We start from the raw sequence: 22,443 nt of genomic DNA, 5'->3' as shown, positions 1-22,443 counted from the left end.
AGTCGAGCATATATACATTGTCACACACGGGACATGTTCGACAAGTTCAACGAGAACCCGCGCATGGTTCGCAGCGAGCGCATAGCGCCGGAGCTCAGGAGCTTGGCTTCAAACAGGGGCACCGGGCATTCTATGCATTGAATATAGTGGGAAGCACACTAGCCTTTCTAGCCCGCCATACCGTTACCCAACCTTACCCCCCCCCCCCCCACACACACACAGACACACACTTTCTCTGCTTTCAGTTTATATGGGATGGGAAAACGCAATGGGGAGCGCAAGAGAAAATGAAACTGCCTATTGATGTTGGGGGCCTACAGATTGCTGATCTCAAACAACTGTCAGAAGCACATGCTTTACATGGAATATATAGGATGTTGGATGGCAAGGACATCGCACAGCAGGTGACAAAATTTTGGCTGGGAATAAACATAAGACATTTTCGCCAACACGGGATAGATCATAGGAGTCCAATGTCGGTATGGCAGCCAGCAATTTATGAAGCAGGGAAGCACACTTTGCTGCAATTGAAAAGATTAGACAAGAGCAAAGACTACAGCGGAAGCTCAGTCGCTGAATTATACAGAGATCTGAGGGGGAAAGAAATAGAGAAATATCCATCTACAATAACAGCGGAAGCTTGGAAAAGAATTCTTAGTTACTGGTTAGAAGGCAAAAGAAAATCATTCCTGTGGAAAATTGCGCATGAGGTCATACCAGTGAGGGACAAGTTTTATCTGTGGGGTAAAAGCCGCAGAAGAGACTGCGAGCTTTGCGGTCAAATAGAAACGGTGAGGCACGCCGTCTTCGAGTGCAAGGTACCGGTGTACCTGTGGTCCTGTTTTAAGAAATATTTTGGATTAAGTAACTTGACATTTGAAGAAGCTATGGGAATACATGTTGGGAAAGTAACCAAAAGACAACAGAAATTTTACATGTTAGTAGCAGTCGAAATCGCATATCAAGCTTGGGTAAACAGGTGTAGAGTGGTGCATGGTGGTGACTGCTGGGGTAAAGAACGAATGAGAAATATAATCAGCTATTACGTACGAACTTGGCTTAGGAGGGAGCAGTTAAGGTTAGGAGCAAAAAACTTCTCGAAACAGTGGCAGTGTAAAGGGTTCAGGGTAGTGGAGGGTATTATTAAATTTAAATTGGCAGATTAGTTAAATGAATTTAGAATATACTATCGCCGCAAGACAAGGAGGAGATCTATCGGAATTTTGGGGTGAGTTAACTGTAAAGCACAGGAGTGTGGACGCTTTTCTGGAGCACACGATACAGCGTTACACTCAAGTGCAAAAGCAATGAGGCAGAGTTTTAGAACTGGCCTCAGTTGTTGACTTGGTTGGGGAAAATAAAGCAAATCAGTAAATTAAGGATATAGGGAGTGGTAGGCTAAAAGATAAGGAAGATGGGCTCACTAATTTTGTGACTCATCTAATCAGTCAACAATACAAGACACACACCCTCCCGGTTGAAGAAAGCAGTTGCGGACGGTGACCACGGTACTCGCGTGACGCCGAAAAGTTCCCCGTGCCTTTCGTGAGTAAATGAATGAAAAAGGAAAAAAAAAATCGTATTTCGTCTTTCTTTCTTCTCAGCTCACGCTTGAGCCGCGCTGGTCTGCGTCACGAGTCACGTGCCAGTGGAATAGACTACGCTACGACGTTCCCTCATTCTTCGATACGCTGTTTCCAAGAGTGGATGATTTTTGAAAGGTGCGTGGAGCACAGGACTCGCGCTCGCTAGATGTCGCGTTCGTCGTAGTTTTACTCGTTGCAGAACATGCCGCAGCCAAAAACAATAACAATTTTGGGGCTCATCCCAGTACTTCTCGAAGATAACAAAGAACAAAATATTATATATAACTCAATTTGACAGGGGTGTGTCAACGGACAGCGGTAAGTTTTCGTTACCTACTCTCTCTCACATATTCTTTTTCTTTTTTGTCATACAGGAATAGACAGTTTGAAATGTGTCGACCGACACCTACGCTGTTCCTCTTTGGTGATGGTGGTGTGATGTGATAAAGAAAAAAAAATGGGGATGTGAGTTACGACAAAGTCGAACTGGCTACCCTAGTACGCTTGCACACAGAAAGTACGAATAGATGAGAGAGTTAAAATGATGGAGTTCAACATGTAGTTCAAAAGTTTCGACCAAGTGAGTGTGAAATGTCGGAATCGCTGGGGGCGGTCCTCTTTAATAATCATTGATGCTCCTGGGCATCGCATAATCAGCTATTCAACTTGTACCCGAAAAATCATTTGTGCTACCGCCGTCGAACTCTCGATCGTACCTTTTTTCGTTTCTCCAAGATGACCCGACGTCTCCATCGAAGCTTATAAATTTTAATCAACGATCAATCGAGGTAATTAATCCCAAGCGGTAATATCACATTGCTTATGACACTCATAGTAGGCGTAACATTTTATACAACCTAAATAGGTTTTGCCAACATTCATTTAAAGTAATGACGATTGCTCGAATGAGATGCTTCGCTCCTTCTTATCAGGGGCTTAAATGGATAAAGCTCAATACTAAGAGCACGAAAGACTGAAATGATTCAAAGCATTCCTATGTAAAAATAAAAGCAAAGAGAGTGCACTTCGGTGGGTCTCCCAATGGATCTTATCATTTATCAAGTCATGCAGCCCTCTTTTTCGATCGTACAGAAGCAAAGCATCCATTCCAAGAAGCAGACCCTACACTGGAACCAATTATTTGGAGAGCGCACGATAAATTATGAAACGTTCTCCGGCGCATCCACATATGGACGTGAAGTGCTCCCAATATACTGTTTCAGGACGTGCTTTGTAAGTGTACTTTGCCGTGTGCAATGATTAAAGGTCAGCCGTGAGTACTGCTACCAGTGCAGCGGAGTGTGGCCCTGGACAGAAAGGAATGGATACAACAAGGAATGGATAGAACAAGATCGGTATAATAATGGGAGTCATGAACGCAATTCAGCATGTATCAGTGTCCGTGCCCGTTTGATTACAGGGTATAGAGCACAGGTTTCCTGTCTTTTTTCCTCTGTTGAGCCTAGTCGTTTAGTACCAGGTGCGATTCGTGTTTGCTCGGAGGCTCCCGTTAGTAGTATACCTGTTTGTTTTCGGGGCGTTCGTGTACATGCGCTATCAACTGCGTGTTTCCGTATTGCATGGCCATCGCCCAAATCAAATACAGCTATCCTATGGATGTGTTCACAAGTCTGGGACGCTCAGTTCTGTATCTGCCGACACTATTCGGCCGCATTCCACGTGGGGGAGTGTGACCAAATGAGTACACCACTTCCTAAGAGCAATAGAACTTATGAACAGTCTCGGAATTGATGATTTCCTTGCTCTATTTCTTTTTTTTTTGGTACAGAACTACGTCTTTCTTTGCGGTACAGCTCGAATCAGAGTTAACTTGAACGCTCTTCCGACATGCGGAACCTGGTGGTGCTTCGTAGAAATAACGGCAGAGGGTATTCTGGTCATCCGTTTACAGTGAGGAGGGGTGACCCTAGTGATGAAGGCATTGTCGTCTGCTAGGCTCTGCCAGTGTGGCTCTATTTCCGCTTCGCAGGATGGAGCGGTGTTCAAATTAACTTTGACGCGAGCCGTACGTATGAGGTCTCTTGACCAGCGAGGTCGCGTCACGAAATTGGTAGTAAATTAAAACGCTCAAAATTTCGACACCATGGAAGATACCGCAATGGGTGGATTGGCGTTGTGTAGATAACAGATAAACGTTTCATGTGACATTGCACGTGCCATCCGACATTGGTGCTGCGGAGGGGTATTGTGCGAATTGAGAGTATACGAATGTCCTCAGTTGCCAAAACAATCCCCGATAGTAGGTCGCAACAAAACGGTGTCGAACGTTCGTGGATATTAACGTGCGTGTGCAAATGTGTGTATAACATGAAAAACAATTTCGCATTCGAAAGTTGTACAGAAAATAATGTGAACTTTCTGATGATATCGGCATCTATGAGCCGAATATACAATCGGCTAACGGTGACGTTACATCATCAACACCAGTGTCATCGACATCGAGCGTTAGAGCTACAAAACCAGTCATAATGACTTCAACTATCACGGATAATATGTACGTAGTGTACCCCGGTCGAGCACCGTGAATTCAAGCACAGCAACCGTTATCATGTTTCTTGTTTCCTTTCTTTCGTTTTCGTTTGAGTGGAACAGAAAGTCGATCTCGCGTTTGATCTTTGGCGACCTTTCCTGCCCTGCGGGATTTATATGGAGATGCCCCGACCTATTTGAGCACGAAAGAAGAATGTCACTATTAAACCATAACTCTGTGACGCAGGCATCCATAGTCTACGACGGCCACCTAGCGGTTCCGTATTCCAGTACACCCGTAATTAAAATGTCGAATTTCGCACCTAAATCACATACATATAGTCCAGTGTAAACCTAGTGCGTTTTGACGTTGACGTGAAATACATGTATGCCGATCGAATTTCAGCGCAAGTAGTTTCTCTTGCGCAGAAGTTCCCACCGCAACCCCCCCCCCCCCCCCGTTACGTTTCTATTCAGACCATCTACTACCTTTAAACGCGATTCGTATTTCGTATTTTCCTTTTCGGCATTGGCATCATGCATGCTAAGACCATTTTCATCATAACCCACAGTACATGTGTGGCTCTCGTTCTGGCTGAAAACAGCCGGAACCATCATACCGGATACATTTTCCCGTTCCCGGAGTCCTACGGTCAAGCAGGAGTTTACCCTTCCCGGGCTTCGGCATCCAAAATCTAGGGAAACGATCCGGGAACGAGAACGAACAGTTTTATGCACAGTGGTGGTGGTGGTGGTGGTGGTGGTGATAGGGCTTGCCGTTGTCGGCCTCACGTATGTGGGCACCGTCACGACTCACGCCCTGGGGGAATCTGCGTCCTGGGCCGACTTCTAAGGGAACTGTGCCGACATATGTCTGAAAGCACAGTGGCTGCCCTATGCTATGACTATACGCTCAATAAGCGCAAGAATCTTCTTTTTCTTCTTCTTCTTCAAAGCAGTGGCACACAGTTCATTGGTCCTGCGTGGAGTGGCACTGCGGGCTCCACGGTGATGTGGGTCAGGGTCTGAGAGTGGGAGGTACCCGGCCCAGGACCCACATTCCCCGTCAGTCGTGACGTTGCCCACCTCTGTTAGGCCGACAACGGCGAGCCCTTTCGCCGTCACCACCACCACCACATTCCACGGTCATGTTGCATACATCAAACGGACACTCAAACTTCGTACAGACAGAAGCAGTAGAAACAGGGCTCGAAACCTTAGAAGGGTACTCAAAAAGCGAACAGATTCAGGATGCTGGACCGAAACACACGAAAACGAAACTGCGGCGCCTCCTCACGTGACTTTGTTTTCGGCCAGTAGCTGTAGCACTAGTAACCTCCTTTCTTTTCTTTCTTAATAAGCATATACCCCCCTCCCAGTTGCAGACGACATTCGAGAGGGCGCCACATCTCAGGAAAATGGTCCATAGTGCGTGATCATTGGTTGCCTCATTCTACGAGTAATTTTGAACTGCCTCATTGTAACCGTTCTTATATAATTAAATGCATATTCTGCAGTAAATGGAGCCTGCTCTTGTTGGGATGAGAGCACTTTTCTTAATTCCATGATAGGCAAGCCTAAGCGATGGGCAAGACACGTAAACAAACACAAACACGAAGGCTCAAAAAGTCAGTCAATCATCTTTCTTAACTCGGAATGCCTTGATGGACCGTGTCCTGGAATACGGTCGAACGGTCGCTTGGCAGTATTGCTAGCAGTACTGCTCCCGGAAAGATTTTTTCTCCTAATATTTTGCAGTAAACTATGGCGTGTCGTAATGATAATGGTGAGTCTTAGTGCATCGTACGCCATCGCCTTTTCGTACGTAAGTGATAGCGTTGGTGGGTCTGCGCGCATAAAGACAGCTTCGCGCGTACGCAGAACCACCACGCTATCACTTACGTATGCAAAGGCGATAACGTACGATGCCCTAAAACTCACTAATAACTCCCAGGTCACTGCGAAAAGTGAACACGTTAGTCTCGAACTTCTCCTCGAAAGACCAGAAACACTTGTTAACGCGTACCGTTTTGAGGACGCCCAACGCACAAGGCGGGTGGGGCCTTCCTGCGTGCGAACATAGAGTCCGCTGTTTGCATTGAGGAACACCTTAGGCATATTAAACCAAGTGGATTCACGGGCGCGCCCTCTAGTTCTATACTCGGTAGGACCAGCTCGCATGACTCTTGTCGCCAGGGGTCTTGGCAACATCTCCCAGACAGCAGAAGAACCGCCAGATTTTTATAAAGGAATTATTCGACAGTATAGGTTTGTGAAAGATCATCTTCCGGATGTACATGCGGAGGAGGCCCAGGTATCTCGAATATGCTAGGCTTTATGCTCCGGCAACGTCACGTTCTGGTGACCCGGTACCCGCTGCCGCAGGAAATTGATGACTTTCACTGGAAAGCCTGCTGGGGTATACTTCCAACAAAAGATCGTCTAGTCAAATGGGGAACTACACGAAACTCTACTTGGTCCTAATTGCGCCGAAACTGAAACAAATGCACATGTTTCACAAGAGTGTGTTATGGTGTCAACACTGTGGACTTTAGTGCGCCGCCGCTTCGTGGTAAGGCATAACATTGCGTTGAGCGCCCGAAGTAATTGTGACCATCTAATCATAATAATTGTATCATACATGCTATGGAAACTCCAATGTCGGGCTGTAGCTCAGAATGGCAATATTCGCGCAAGCCGACCTTTGCCTGGTTGACCTTTCCTTTTTCCCTCCTCCCCATATTCGAGCAATGGATCCGAAACTTACACTTGTTATGTGTGCTGTGCTCCGTGACTACCTTGAACACCGTCTCTAGCAGGAGTTCCTGCGTCAGCGATCGAATCGGTACATGACAACAACTTTATCTGATGATGATGATGATGATGATTGGGGAGTTTCATCGCCAGGGGGCGATACCGTACCCTATTGCTTGTGACCGGTGCATACGCATAAATGATGGGCATGTCCATCTCTGAAAAACCTCATTTTCTAACAAGGAATGCAGACCATATCAATAGTGTAAATAACTAGAACCTAATTTTTACTGCGAGAAGTACAGTTTAATCTTGTCTAATATTTGTAGATATGAATGGTAGGTTGTGCATTATCTTTAGTTATCCGTACATACTAGTAGCAATAGTTTGTATGCAGTAACATTACCGTTGTCGCTGCATTATTTTCATTGTAATGTTATTGGTGAAACACAAAAGTGTAATTATGACGGTTGTTTATTATGTCAATAAAGATGCCTTCCCGCCAAAGATACATTTCTGAAGCGATCGAAGCCGTTCAAAACCGAGCTGTTCGTTTTATAACTAACGATTACTCATATTCCACATCTTCCACTCTTACAGCATCGTCGCTACGATTGCTAAGTTCTCACTTTTCAATCGCTTGCTTCACACAGTATCGGCTAATCTGTACCCCATCTCTCGTTCAGGAGTCGTGTTCCCCCGTATCAATCACCCTAATAAGATCAAGTGCTTTAGCCGTAACACCAACTCAGTTTCCAAATCACTTTTCTGCTGAACATCCATCAGTTGGAATTACCTTCACACCGCACCTGCACTCATTCAAAATCATGAGACATACCACCACATGTACTAACACCACCAACAGGTACCGATCACTTTATATACCACGCCTATTTATAGCACCATGCACTATTCACTACGTTGCATCTCCCTCTTTTTTTCTCCTCTTTCTTCTACGTGTACTGCTCCTGAATGCAGTGTGTTCGAAATAACATGAAAGAAAACATTGATGTATACGTTATTTAAGTATCGTGTATGTGTTCCTTCTTTTATATATCTTTTTTTTTCCTGTTTCTCCGAGTTGCCTATTGGCTGCTTGGTTCGTGGTTGGTAAAATAACAAGGGGAGGTTGAATTCGCGCAAGCGAATTCTGCTACCCCCCCCCCCCCCCAAGAAAAAAGGAAACGGTGCGATCGCAACACAGAAGGTGCGAGCGCACCGCAAAAGTTCACCGGGGCAAGCGTCTCGACCTCGACCACGCAGGACCGAGCGCGCCGTTCACATCAAGGATCGTAGTAATGTCCACGCACCGTCTAGTATATGGTTTCTAGTCCAGATTTCACAATGAAATTGACAAGAGCATTGAAGGCCGCGTCCCTGTACTTAGCGTCCCATATGCCTAAGGGTACATTTATGCTGCAGCATCGCTGCTGGCACATGGCACATCGCTGTTTGGCGATGACGAAACAAACACATGTATCTCTGTGGGCGCGTTCATGCTGCAGCATCGCTGCTTGCCAAAGATGCACGCCATGATCATCGCCACAACAATGCTGCCAAACATGTTTGAACATGCCCGGGGACTACCTGACTTCTGGCGATGACAGGTCAAACACAGAGCTTTCTGTTGGTGCATTTACCCTGCAGCCTGGCTGCTCGCTTATCCTCGCCGTTGCTTGCCGCTCTGCTCGCTGCACCTAGGAATGTAAACATGTTTGTCTTCCTGGTATCATTGATGACTGGCGTCTTGAAATCCGACCTGCGATTGGTTGTGATGAAGTCGGTTTCCTCCTTCCCACTTTTCCTCGTTTCCATCCTTCCACAGTGAACGCTGCTAGGCGACTGATATAGCGAAAGCGAGCAGCATCTTGAGCAATCTGCAGGGTAAACGCACCCTAGCGGTTATGCGAGCAGCGATGTGCTTGAAGCTGCAGCGAGCAGCGAGCAGCGATGCTGCAGCATAAATGTACCCTAAGACTTTCTCTATGCTGAATTCCCTGCTGTCGAGATGGCCAAGGGTCTGCCTCAAGATGCCTCTTTGTAAAGCATGTTTTGGGCAATGCATGATGATATGTTCAGTGTTTTCCACTGTCCCGCACAGTAAACAGTTGGGCGAGTCCACCTTGCCCACTTTATGAAAAAACTGGCGACCACAGGGCACATTCAAGCGTAGACGATGCAGCAGAGTTTCTATGTGTCTGGGCGTTTTTGAAGGTATGGTAAAATTCAGCTCCGGGTCTAGCGTGCGCAGCAGTGACGGACTACTGTCGGCTTGGTGCCATTTTGTCCTGCGGATGTCATCAGTCATAGATTTTAGGAGAAAACGTGAGTAGATGTTCTGTCGATAACAGGTGTGCGATGTTCGCCATTTCGTCACCCTTCTCGTTACCACTTATGCCAATATGGCCAGATATCCACAGAAGAATGACGTCGTGACCGATGTCTGTGCACTTGCGATACACTAACAGGAGGTCTCGTACTGTTGACGCCGTACGGCCTTTTTCCAAGAACGATGACATAGCTTCAAGGCCGGCTTTCGAGTCGCAGTACAGTTGCCTATTGTTTATATGTATTACCGCTGATTGTTGTCGTTTTGCAGTTTGGATCTCTTAATGCTGTTACTGATAAGTGTTACTGATAATTGATTTTATGCTGATCACTGCTGTTTCGATGAACCATAACCAGTCTCTGTTCGAAATGTCGGCGGCTTTCATCCTCAGGCACTTCGCTTCATATTTAACGATGATTGTTTTGTGAATTTTTTTAACGTATGCTGCAATCCCCATCCCCATGTAATGTCTCTAAGGACCATTGCGGCATTTAGAAATAAATAAATAGAAATATTCTAAATTTAACACATCCTGAACGGTACAATTCTATCTACTCTTTAAGTGGCAATCAATCAATTGCTCCAATTAAGATTTCTTCAGTCAATTCTTGATGTTGTTTTGATTTTACTAGGGCATCACGAATCTTTCCGGGCAGCATGCAACATATTCAGAACGGCTGATACAGAGCAGGTACATGCTTACAGGGTCGGTTCCTTAATTGTGAGGTCTAACAAGGAGTTGCAAGTAATATCGAGAGCTCACCCAATGCAGACAGGGACAGAGCCACAGCAACGTATATGAGGAGACGCTGTCACTGAATTATTCATGCGGGATAGATCGAAGCTGCTCCACGTATGATATATTACGTGCAGTGCCACGATGAAAGCAGTACATGACATTCTTATTGAAATCACCTAGCTACAGATGAGCAAACGACGGCTCGCGACGCAAAAACTCGGTTATTTATTACATGTGAGGCCGCAAAAAGCAATGTAACAAGCAAAGTAATCAAAAGATGGTAAAGGCAGCTGAAAGTAATAACAAGGGCAAAAAGTATTGGCTAATAATAATTAGAAACAAAACTAAGCACGCAAACTATCGGTCAATTTGAAGATGTGTGTATGCCAAGAAGCAGTACACGGGATAGACCATCTTTATTACATAATGTTAACAACAAAATCAGATAGATCGTGGAGAAACCGTCAAAATAGGAAAACCTACAGTAGCACTACGTATTTTGGGACTTCGTGGCTTCCTCAGTCCTATGGTCATAGAAATTCTGCAACTATATGAGAAAGCAAGCGCACAAGGCCACTCTATTGCCTTCCAGTGGATCCCGGATCATGTGGGCATCAGCGGAAACGAGGACGCAGATCGAACAGCCGCAGGCGCGCACCAGTACACCCGGCGTGTCCCCATCGTCTTGTTTCGGGGGAATCGCCGTTACCTCGTCCCAAGCCTCACTGGTCCCAAGATGCACTCTCATGGCAACGTGACATCATCACCCACTCTCTGCTTTACTCTGTTGACCCCACATTGTCCCTTACTCTCCCCCGCCGAGTGCCACGTTCCTTTACCACAGTCTTCCACCGCATGAGATTTAATGTGGCTTTTACACCGGCTTTCAAACACCTCCTCGGTGTCGGCGCGTCCACCCTCTGTTCCACGTGTGGTGTGGGCCGGTGACCTCCATCACGTCCTCCTGGTCTACGACAATACGATCGCGAGAGCGCCCTCATGGAAAGTGCTCTGCAACGCATCGATCAACGCCAGTTCGACTTAGCCAAAATTATCGGGCCATGGTCGGACCCCTCACATCTGATGCAAAGCCTACGAGTTGTTGCTGAGTTCCTCCCCAGCACTGGACTAATGAACGAACTCAAACAGGAACAGGACACCTTTCCATCATCACCACTTTCTCATCCCTTCCACAAGCGCAATGGGGCAGTGTACCGCCATAACAGCGGGGAATGACCCACAACATCATCATCCCATTTATGTGTGTCTATGTTTACTGATTGACTGGTTTTTCCTAATCAAGCAGGGCTTGGTCTGTGTTCTGATAACATATGACGATGAAATCCGATTACGTTATGTGCCCGTGACGCCACAATGACGCATCGTGGTCGAGACCTCTTTCGATTAACCGCCTGCTTTATTTGTGTTAACAATATCAGACATGTCGTAGAGAAACCGTTTATTATCAACATAAACAGAACGGCGCATTTTCCTAATTAACTAGCTTTTCCTACCAAGTTCGTCTGTGTTTGAGAACATGTTACGATTAAATCCGTCCTAATGTGTCCGTGACGCCATAACCATGCGGTTGGCCTCTCCCGTTGGGGATGAAGGAAATACTCGTCTTCTAAGAAGCGCAATGAACAAAATAAAGAAAAAAATGGCGTTCCTTCACGAATTTTTTGCGGGTGATCTATCGAACGGATTTTTGTTCTGAAAACGGCAACGATATCAGGTGACCGAAAGGAACAGATGTTCTCATTGGGACAACTTTGTAGCTTTTATAATTAAAAAGTTAATTAATGAAAGTTAATTAAGACATTGCCTTTGAACTTTGCTAATGCCCTGCTAGGGAGCGCCCTTCAGCATATGCTATATTGCAATTGATTTCATCTTGGAAAAAGTGTTATACAGTGAACCCTCGTTAATATGACCGCCTCCGTTCCCGCAGATTTTGGTCATAAAGCGAATTGTCATAATAACGAGAAGGCGGTCCAGTCGGGACCAGAGGGAATGCACGGCAGAACAAAACGTACGCATGATGCTGTACAACAATTTATTTAATAAAAAAAAGTCTGTCAGCAATGACTGCTTGGAGTAGCTTGCAGTGATCAGCTTTTCTAACTGTACAAGAGTATTATCGATCACGCAAACATTATTAATGTCATTGTGTTGCTCAAAAAACAATAAGGCAACCTTCAGTGCTTCACTGGCCTCTTTCGCAGTGACGGACGGGAGAACATTGACGTCGCTTTCAGCATCAGATGCGTCATCCGCGTAGTTATTGGGCGGCTCTTCTTCGGGGCAGACAAGGTCCAATATGTCACTGTCGGAAAGCACTTCACCGGTCTGTTCACCTGCGTCTGCGTCGATATAAGCAGCCACAGCACTCTCACTGGCATCGAAGTTGGCTTTGGCGAGCAGTGACCTGAGTTCGGACAGCGGCACAGCGTCCAGCGGGTCTTCGTCGGGTTCTGTTGCTGGGTGCGGAAGAATCCCGGTGTGCCGCCAACAGTTGCGAACTGTTTCCGCAGACACTGCGTCCCATGATCGCTTGACCGCAAGGAGACACCACCGCAGGTCCACTGTCTGCGGGTCCTCGTTCTCCACGCAGGCAAGGTAACGGCGAACGAGGGCAGCACGATAGTGTACCTTGACGACACGGATGATTCCGGCATCAAGTGGTTGCAGACTAGCCGTGCAATTTGGAGGCAAAAATTCAACCCTCAGGTTTTTGAACTTTTCGTCGCTGACCACGTGACACCCAGCATTATCCACAAGCAATAAGGCCCGCCGTTTATCAGCTTGAAGCTTCCGGTCAAAACTGTGCAGAACTCCCTTAAAGATGTTGCCCGTCATCCATGCTTTTTTTGTTCCAGAAGTACTCACAGTAGATGTTCGGGTCGAATGTCTTTCCAAACGATCTCGGGCGCGCTGCCTTCGCAATGATGATAGGCTTTCGCTTGTCAGTTCCAGATGCGTTCATCAGGAATGCTAGGGTGATGCGCTCCTTGCTACGCTTTGTCCCAGCGGCATGCGTCGTTGCAAGTGATGACGTTGGGCCCAACTTGAAAAATAGTCCTGTTTCGTCGAGATTGTAAATTTCATCCTCGCTGTAGCTGGCCAGAATTTCACGAAGCCTAGCTCTACCCAGTGCCACGGTGTTCTCGTCCACGGACGCAGCTTCTCTATGAAGTTGAAAGTTGCGAATTCCGTTGCGATTCTTGAAACGGCTCAGCCAACCAGCAGAATAGCTAAAGCCCTCAATTCCTGCAACGACAAACGGACACAAAAGTTAGTGTGGTGAAGTGGATAAAACGGTTTCAGTGACTTACCAAGAAGCGTTCCGTACACTTTCGCCTTCTCCGTGAGCATGGCGTCGTTGATGACAGCTCCTTTCGCTTTGACGTCGTTGAACCATAGCTGCAGTGATCTCTCGAGCTGCACATGCTTCGGTGGTCGTGCTCGAACGCTGTTAGACTCGTCCGTGGGAACTTTCAGCCATTTGTCTGCTTCCTTGAGTACAGTGGTGATGGTTGACCTTCCTACATCCAGGGATAGCTCCCGTTTTGCCGATTCAGCGAGTTCGAGGTGGGAAGACGGGTTCTCTTTAAAACGGACGCAGATTCGCTTCTTCATTCCGGCTGTCAGGTCAGTCCTCTTCCGCTTCGTTCCGCTTCCATCACGAGGCTTTGAACCAAACTGTCACTTGGGCCCGCGGTCACTGTCTTTTTAAGGTCCTTCTTGCTTTAGCAATCCGAGAAGAGGTATGAGTAATGTCGAGGTCAACAACGCCTTGAGTCACCCTAATCCTTTGCGCCCCACTTTAACTGTGTCACTTTGTTCCTGAGAAACTTAAACAGCCATTCAAAGGGGTGCGTGACGCGGTCATAATAACGGGAGGATAATACGTGTCTTTGACCCCAGCTGTTCCCAAAAATGTCAGTCATAGTCCGATAAGCGGAATGTCATATTAACAGGAAGGATTTATATGGGGAAAAAACCGTTCCCCAGGAACTCGGTCATAAAGCGTGAATGTCAGATTAACGGGGGTCATAATAACGAGGGTTCACTGTATATATTTTTAAAAAATCGGTTCACACTTAGCGTGGACACCCTGTATATAACGCATCTTTTATTTATGTTAACAACAATGCCTGATAAGTCGTGGAGAAGCCTTTAATTAGAAAAATACACAGTAGTACAGCGCATTTTCCTAGTTAACTGTTTTTTTCGTAATAAAGCTGGCTTGTCATGTGTCCAGAGGACATGTTAACGCATGGTTCACACTGCTGCGTTGCACTGCGTCTGGGCGCGCGTGCGAGCGTTGGTTGGTTGGTTGGCAACATACGCATGCAGAACCTTTCGCAGAACCATGTCACGTCGAGACTGGGAGGTACCCGGGTTCGAATCCCGGTGCCGGCTGTGCTATTTGGGGTTTTTCCTGGGTTGTCCTCAGACGCTTTCAGACATATGTCGGCACAGTTCCCTTAGAAGTCGGCCCAGGACGCACATTCCCCCAGGGCGTCAGTCGTGACGTTGCCCACATACGTGAGGCCGACAACGGCAAGCCCTATCACCATCACCACCACCACCACCACCACCTTTCGCAGAAAAAAACAAGGTGTTCGCCCGAACTGAACATTTTGCGAGGAGAGGTGTGGGGGTGTAATGTCTTAATCGGCTCGGGTGTGTGGGGCTAGAGGGGCTGGGCTAGAGGGGCCGTTGGGCAAGACCCGCCTCCTGCAGAAGGAGAACAAGGTTTCTTGCTTTGACGAAACGTTCGCTATAAGAACCACCGGGGTAGACGATGTCCGCTAGCGTGCCAGAGCTGGAGTGAGGGAGTTGGGCTTCGCGCGCAGAATTATATGCTCGGCATTCTCGCAGGATGCACGTGCTCGATTGTTCCAGGTTGTTGACAGTGCCCGCAGCTAGAGTCACTAAATAAGCTACGTAGCTTATTTAGTGACTCTACCCGCAGCCGGTGTCAGCCCTAGAGCTGATCCTGAATAGTGGAGAGTTGAAAGTTGATGAACGCAGATCCAGTGCGTAGTCTATGGAGCAGGGTCTGTATGCCTCGAGGGAGGTCTTTCATGGGACCAACCGACACACGCACCAACCGCCAAGCGGAAATCGTGCTCCGGACATGGAGGTCATCTTCGCTTGGAGAGCGCGGACGTGACGCAAGGCGCTCATTGCCTGAGACTTCCGATGACCCCATGTATGTGAACAGCCTATTGCAGATTGCCTGTGTCGCACGCATACGTACGCAAGCCTCCGCATTGAAACGCAATAATGTGAACCTATACTTTAACGATTAAATCCGGTTACCTTATGTGCCCGTAATGCCATAATAATGCGCGGTCGAGTTCTGTTTATATTTGGCGCATATTTTATTTGTGTTCACAATAATACCAGATAAGTCGTGGAGTAACCGGTAATCAGAAAAATGAACAGTAGTACGACGCATTTTCCTAATTCACTGGTACTCCTAATAAGGCCGCGTTTCGTCAGCGTTCCGAGAACATGTGATTAAATCCGGTTACCTTATGTGCCCGTGTCATCATAATGATGCGCCGCCGTCAAGATCTGTTTAGTATACATAACGCCTGTTCTTTTTATGTTAACAGCAATACCAGATAAGTTGTGTAGAAACCGTCAATCAGGAAAATGCACAGCAGCACTAATTATCGTAATTAACGGCTTTTTCCCAATAAGGCCGGGTTTCGTCAGAGTTCAGAGAACATGGGAACAAGTCCGGCCACCTTATGTGCCCATTACGCCATAATGATGCGGGACTGTCAAGACTTGTTTGGTATACATAACGCCTGTTTTATTTATGTTAGCAACAATACGAGATAAGTCGTGGAGAAACCGTCGATCAGGAAAATACATAGCAGCACTACGCATCATCCTAATTAACAGCTTTTTTCCCGATAAAGCTTGCTTTCGTCAGAGTTAAGAGAACATGTAAGCAAGTCTAGTTACCTTATGTGCCCGTGACGTCATAATGATGCGTCAGGTTCAGGGATTCGTTATGTGCCTGTTAAAAGGAGACATATCTTTTAGAAGCTTACTGGGGTAAGCAAAGGTATGTACACACTAGTTAACCTGTGAATGACAATTGGTTTATTTGTCCTTCCAGTAAAAAACAAAGAAAAGTCTAATCCGTCAGCTCTCAAAATATTACTGCGCCGCAAATAGGATGAGCGAATACAGAGAGGTCGCGCTCCCTCCTGCGCCAGATAATGTAATCCATCATACTCACTCTGCTTGCATATTGGCTGTTAAGACTGGCCGCATGGCACTACGCTGCGGCAGAAAGTGCTCTCCCCTACGGATGGCGCATGGTAGCGCTGCAGTATTTCTCCTGGCGCACTATTCTATCTCCTTATCTCCAAAGGCGTATGGTTGACGGACTAGCTTCCTTTTCCTTCTTAAGTTGAGCACAACTATAGTGCCATCTAAACCTTCTCCAAAGAGAAATACGCTTTCCTGGAAGTGTTCTTAAAAGCGTCTTCGTACTAACTGAAGGTATCGCGCTTTTTTAATCTTTTACACCCCGCCTTCTTTGTCATCTACTTTAGAATTTACAGCCCGGCGTATACCCCTGTATCAAAGTCAGGTAGCTTCCCACTGTGTGTCGTGCTGCGTTCCAAAAAGATGAAAACGTCGAAAAAGAAAAAGTTTTCTAGTAGATAGGTTTGTGAGTTACTCTAACAAACAATACACCTTCATCGCGTTAGAGATCCTCACAGCTCAAATAGCGGGTCCCATTCAGCAGTACGTGTTCTCACTTGGAACAGAACCTTGCGTTTGTTACCACAGCTGCACTTTTAAACCAGTTAGTTGGCACTTCTTGATGTCTGGAGTGATTTGTGTGTATCTCCCAGCCGGCTTCAAGTATCCGTCAACGCCTCCTGTCCCGTCCCGCCCCATTTAGCCGTCTGTCGAGCGTCTTCCGTTTGTCATTGTCTACGAGACGCTATTTCTGTCAGCGTCGCTCGCTTTTCTGCTCGGAGTTCACCTTTTTGTCGTCGTGGGTGTGCGATCGCTTAACTGTTGAGCGCACGGCATATCGTCAGGGTTTGCGTAAACTTCAAATTTACTTATGCTGCCGTACGCATGAACGCAATCCCCGTCATCTTCGACCATCGACTTCCTTGACTTTTGGTGTAAAAACATATCCTCGAGCACGGAAATCGGTAACCCATAGAGATGGAATATTTTTCTCCTCAGCATTCGCTCCAAATTGCATAGCATTTATACGTATTTCATGAGCAGCAACAATAACAATGGACCATTTCCAAGTAAGCGTATGCGCATCCGCCGCAGCCACCTGCAGGCAGCCGCCATGTTAGTTTGGAGGGGGGTGGGGACTGAGATAATCGGCTTCAAGGTTACGTACACGTTTGAGGCCGACACTTGCCCAAGCAGCACAATGTACTGAAAGTCGAGTGCAATAGGGGTGGACGGTATGTGTCTTATCAATGTTCTTTAGTTTCACGAGTCTGTTCAAGGCCTTCCACCTACCCGTCCACCCCTATTGCACTCGACTTTCAGTACATTGTGCTGCTTGGGTGACGACGCTTTCTACTCGTAATCAGTGCGATACGCTTTCACTCTTTCCGCATTCTTCTTGCAATCTTCTCTTGCTACTTTCCCACATGACCCACGAGACCACACCTTTTGGCTACGTCACTGAACACGACCCTCCCGTCACTTCCACCAGCGTAAGGGACTCGGTCTCTCTGCATTACTGCGATCATCCTGAAGAATAGCGCTGTGGAGCCCACATAATTCTTGTGTCCTTTCGTTTTCGTTAAATTGTCGGTGCTACCTGTAACGGCAGTCGCCCAGTCTCCCGGTCTCCAAGGGTTCAGCACGACGCCTTCCCGGCTTTCAGTAACCTCAAGTCTTGCTATAGCCAAGTCAAAGGGCACGATGTAGAATACCTAGGGTCTCAGGCGCTGGTTCCTTCACGGACTATATAGCACGAGGACCAGCACGAGGGCACGTTCGAACGGTGGCATCGGGGCCGGGCAGGTAGGCGGTAGTCGTTCAGAAGTGCTGCTTTGTTCGTCACATTAAAACGGCGCACGTTTGTTCAAACCGACAGCGTCTCCCCCCGTACATGTCTCTTTTTCGCTCTACTCAATCATTAAGATGCCGTATCAGAGCGTACTTCGCGCAGTTGCAGTTCGAAGGTGGTGATCTCATTAGCAGAACCCGACTAGGTGTATTTCGCTCGAATCTCCCGAGGTGGTCGCCACAGTTATCATGAAGAAGTGGTAATGATATGTTCGCTGCAGTCACGACCAATGTGGAGGCAAAAAGATCCTGCGCAGTTAACACCCGACCGCCGACCGGTTCAGGTAAGGGCCGTAATGAGTTACGGTCTGCATTGGGAAGTAACATGTAAAGCAGCTTCCCAATGGGTTTTTCTGACAGAACACGTCGTTAGTGCAATGATGTATCACAGTGATGCCCGCGGATAACGCGCACCAACCGACAATTAAATTTTTGAAATAAAGGTACCGCGTGTGACACGCGCAAGCTCAGCCAGTGTTAACGAAAGGAAGGTGCTAGAGAACGAAACATCAAACATTGGCTTTGTGTCATACAGGGTGTTTTTTATTTTTTTTTATCCGTAAGATATTTTATTAGAAAGGTATGAGAGCACCATCACCGTTTTTTTGCAGGTGGGTTATACGTTGGTTTCTGCGCCTTCAGTTTTCTTAGGGCGGATTCGGCGTATATTTTTTACTGTTTATTTATTGGTCATGAGATCGGCGTTTTTTCGGTGATTTTTTCTGGCACGTATATGGTTCACCCCGCAGTTATCGACGAATGTAAATCACAACGTGATTTCGAAAATGTGCGTCTCAGCGCAGTCTTAGAAACAGAAACCAACACAAAAATTAGCCCCTCTGAGACATCGCAAAAGGAACACTTTACTGCTCCATCGAATGAGCACAAGCCGGCTGGTTTCGTTAAATTTAACGTGGGCAGCGATTAATCCCCCATGATCTCTCCTCGCACGTTCATTTGTATTCAGTGTTTTTCGGCTAAGACCGAGAACGTGGAACCCTAGTTATACGGCAGGACGAACATTTTCTCGAATACAGTACGTAGCCACTAGGTGACTAATTACCTAAAACTCATTAATTAACTGTTTAATTAAGGTTTTTCGCGAAACGAGATAGCAGAATGACAGAGAATCCTGACTGAATGCATTTCTTTTTTTTTTCTTTTTTTTTTAGGGGGGGGGGGGTAAGAAACGAGCACGTACGTTGAAATACTCATTGCTGAATTTTGCTATGCAAATGAGCCGAAACCTCGCGTATGAGAAGCACAGAGAGAACTGTGCTCGTTCGACGTCAGAGACCCACGTGCTTTGTGGCGATTGAGATAATTGGAGTAGGTGCTGTTCTGCTGTGCCAGAGGCCATGCGCTCCCTAGGCGCCCCGTTTTGGTTCCGACTCATTTACATAGCAATATTCGGCGACGATAAAATAGTCAAAATACCCGCTCGTGGAGCTGCTTTAAACCGGAAACGCGATGTCATAATCAAAAGACAAGCGGGTTTCTCCAATCTATGAGTAATTAATAGTTAATACGATGCACGATGGACGTTGTGGAGAGGTAGGTAGGTTTATTGATATGGACGGACTCCAGGAGAACCAGCAGGGGTGCCGAAGCGCGTTAATCTAGGTGCTGCCGCAGGTACAGATAGCGTTAATCTATCCAGACCATGTCAGCCCTCTCTCAGTAATAATAAGTCCAGGGAATGAAGCAGTCTTTGGAATAAAACTTTAATATTCGCAAAGCTTTCGTGCAGAACCTGCACTTGATCAGGTGAAGACACAAATAACGTACAGCAGAACTGGGGTATTATAGCCTCACATATGTCTAGTTTACCCGCCTCTTTATGTTAATTATCTACCTCCCCACACGTGCGACGGCACACTACTTGACAGGACCCCAAACGCAGAATTTATTACCCACCCTCTGTGTCCCCAAGAGCACAGGAAAGGCCGCACATCGTCTTCACCCTCCGCCACCGTCTTTGCGCCTCCGATTGACTGTGCTTTCTGGTGACAGGTTAACAAACTCCCTCCACCTGACAAAGAACAGACCACGTTCGAAATGTTGTGTTTGTATAACTGCTTTCTTTGTATGTCGTATGTAGATACATATAGTGTGGAATATATATCAGCGTCGATGAACGGGATCGACAAACAAAGAAAAAAATATGGGTACGGTAGTTCCACGGTGGAACTACCATATCCATATTGTTTCTTTGTATTGCAATACATGCCCAGCCCTGGTTCCACTAATATGGATCCCTCTTCTCTATCGCACTTAAACCAGAGTACCCAGCGACCGCTTGGGACTGTGTGAGAAATGAAGAAAAATCAAATAGCGACCTAGTAAGATAAAAAGTAAGATATGGCAGTCTTGGTAGTGACTATGTTACAAGTAACTAGTTACATTTTGCAGTAACCCGTTACCTTTCTACTTGCAAATGTAACTTGCAAATGGATTAAAGTTACTACTTTTCGGTAAAGTAAGTGTAAAACGTAACTGTACCTAAGTTACTCAGGTAATGCAATATTTTTCGGTCACTTCTGCGAGGTCACTTTGTGGAGGCTCCTAATGACCTGCCATTTATCCCAAAAACAGGAGTACAACATATTTTGTCATCTCCTACACTGCCAGGATGGGCTTATAACTATGCTTGGATAGTACAAACGCTGAAACATATTTTTAGTTACATTTATTCGGCTTTTAGTAATGTAACTGTAAAGTATCTAAGTTACTCTAATGTGGTAACTGTATAAGCCGTTACATTTGAAAAGGAGTAACTGTACCTGTGACTCAGTTACTGTTTATGCAGGCTAACTGTAACTGTAACATAGTCACGTTTTTAAAGTAACTACAGTGTATACTAACGGACAGACATTCAATGTGGATGCAATATTGTTGGCCCATCTCAGAGCCACGTGCAACACCGTTGATGTCTTGTAATGTTCTTGGACTTTCTCGTGTCTACCGATTTGCTCCAAGATGTAGTACCGTACTCTGTATTCCAATGACCACTGGTGCTTCAGTTTCTTTTTTTTTTTTTTTTTGTCTTCTTCATTTTTCCCTTGAGCAGCGTGGCGCAGCCAGTGGCGGACAGCTCAATGGGGCTTGTGCACATGACGTCACGCGCAGTCTTGGAGCCACGTGACATGGGACGCAATATAGGGGTGCGTCATATATGCGTCTCACTGCGGACCGAATTAGGCGGCAGCGTGTGTTGTTACAATTTCCTCGCGTAATTGCACGCATTCCGCAACAACTCACGGCATGTCCTCCTACTGGGAATATGTTTTCCAATGTCACGTGGCCAACAACATGACGTCACTGCAGAAGCGTCATTGCTGTACCTGTACATAACTTTGACTTCATTCTCATGTCTCACACCTAACGTTTCACGTGTAATGGGCTAGTGTACTGCTCTCCAGCGGCGGATCACCCCATATCATAGTCACGATTTATTTGTTGTTGTTGTTGAATTTTAACGATCGACCATCATTACGTTACCGACAGCACACTGTGTAAGAAGCGAGGTATTCAGAAACGAGCATTTCGCTCACCAAATAAATTCTGCGGAACAAATACCGTACAGAACATCGACAATTGGACAAAACAGGAACTGCAAACAAATGGGTCGTTGGCATTCACAAACTCACAAACAATCGGTGCCCGGTTGTCTTCGATGATTCGGTGCAGAGTTCGTTTCGCATAAAACGATCCGCTCGCGTGCTTGTCGTACGCGAACATCGAATTGACTGCGGAATAGGAACGAGGTCTTCCTGCTTCCTGTTCCTTCCTTCCGGTCTCCCGCGCGAGGAGTCCTGCTAAAATCCCATGCGTTTTTGCAGAATTGGGTCGTACGTAGAAGTGCGCCTGTATACTATCGGAGCTGTCATGGATTTGGTATTCTTGTCTTGTCGTTTTATTTCCACGATTTCACGTGGAAACTCCTCACCCTAGCCCGGCCTATCCAACTCATTCAACCTTCTTTGAATCCGGAGCTAAGGCATCATCCACTGCAAAGCTCTGAAGCAGAGTGGGGAGGGGCAATAGTCGCTTTCAGTAATTCTTCTCTTCTTAACATACACGTGGTGTTGTTCGTGCATCTGGCATCGTGTTCTGAAAGACAGCAGTCGACCAAAAACTCGCTTTACAAAAAAGGTGAGCAATTGAAAGAGAAAGAGAGAGAGAAAAAAAAAAGAAGAGCTGACGTCAGAACTACCATATTTCAGATCATTGCTTGATGAAGCTTAAATATTGTGTTCTTAGTGTTTTCAATGTTAAAATGTTTTAACAGCATTTTCATAGTTACCATAGATGCCAACGGATTATTTCTGTTGGTGGGCACTAAGAAATAAATAGATAAATGTTTTTTTGTTTTTTTTTTCAGTCTCTGTAATTTGCGTTGACTCGTGCTCCTTCGTGCATATTTGCTTTATTTGCTGGCGTAGATGATTTTT

General features: G+C 46.3%; 1 protein-coding gene across 4 annotated transcripts in view; it reads left to right on the top strand.

Annotated features, from left to right (window-relative positions):
* LOC135388691 (cardioacceleratory peptide receptor-like) overlaps positions 1–22,443 on the top strand; it is a 404,160-nt gene that overhangs the window by 69,865 nt on the left and 311,852 nt on the right. Inside the window, exon 1 of one of the 4 annotated variants that reach the window (XM_064618407.1) lies at positions 17,925–17,944. The exons of the other annotated variants lie outside the window; for them this stretch is intronic. The gene's annotated coding sequence lies outside the window, so the exon portion shown is untranslated. Of the gene's footprint in view, positions 1–17,924; positions 17,945–22,443 lie in introns of those variants that run through there. 4 annotated transcript variants of the gene reach the window in all.

Source organism: Ornithodoros turicata, chromosome 3 (assembly GCF_037126465.1).
Source record: "Ornithodoros turicata isolate Travis chromosome 3, ASM3712646v1, whole genome shotgun sequence".
In the NCBI taxonomy this organism is placed as follows: Eukaryota; Metazoa; Arthropoda; class Arachnida; order Ixodida; family Argasidae; genus Ornithodoros; species Ornithodoros turicata.
The sequence above is the reverse complement of the archived record's forward strand: the minus strand, read 5'-3'. Positions and strand labels throughout refer to the sequence as shown.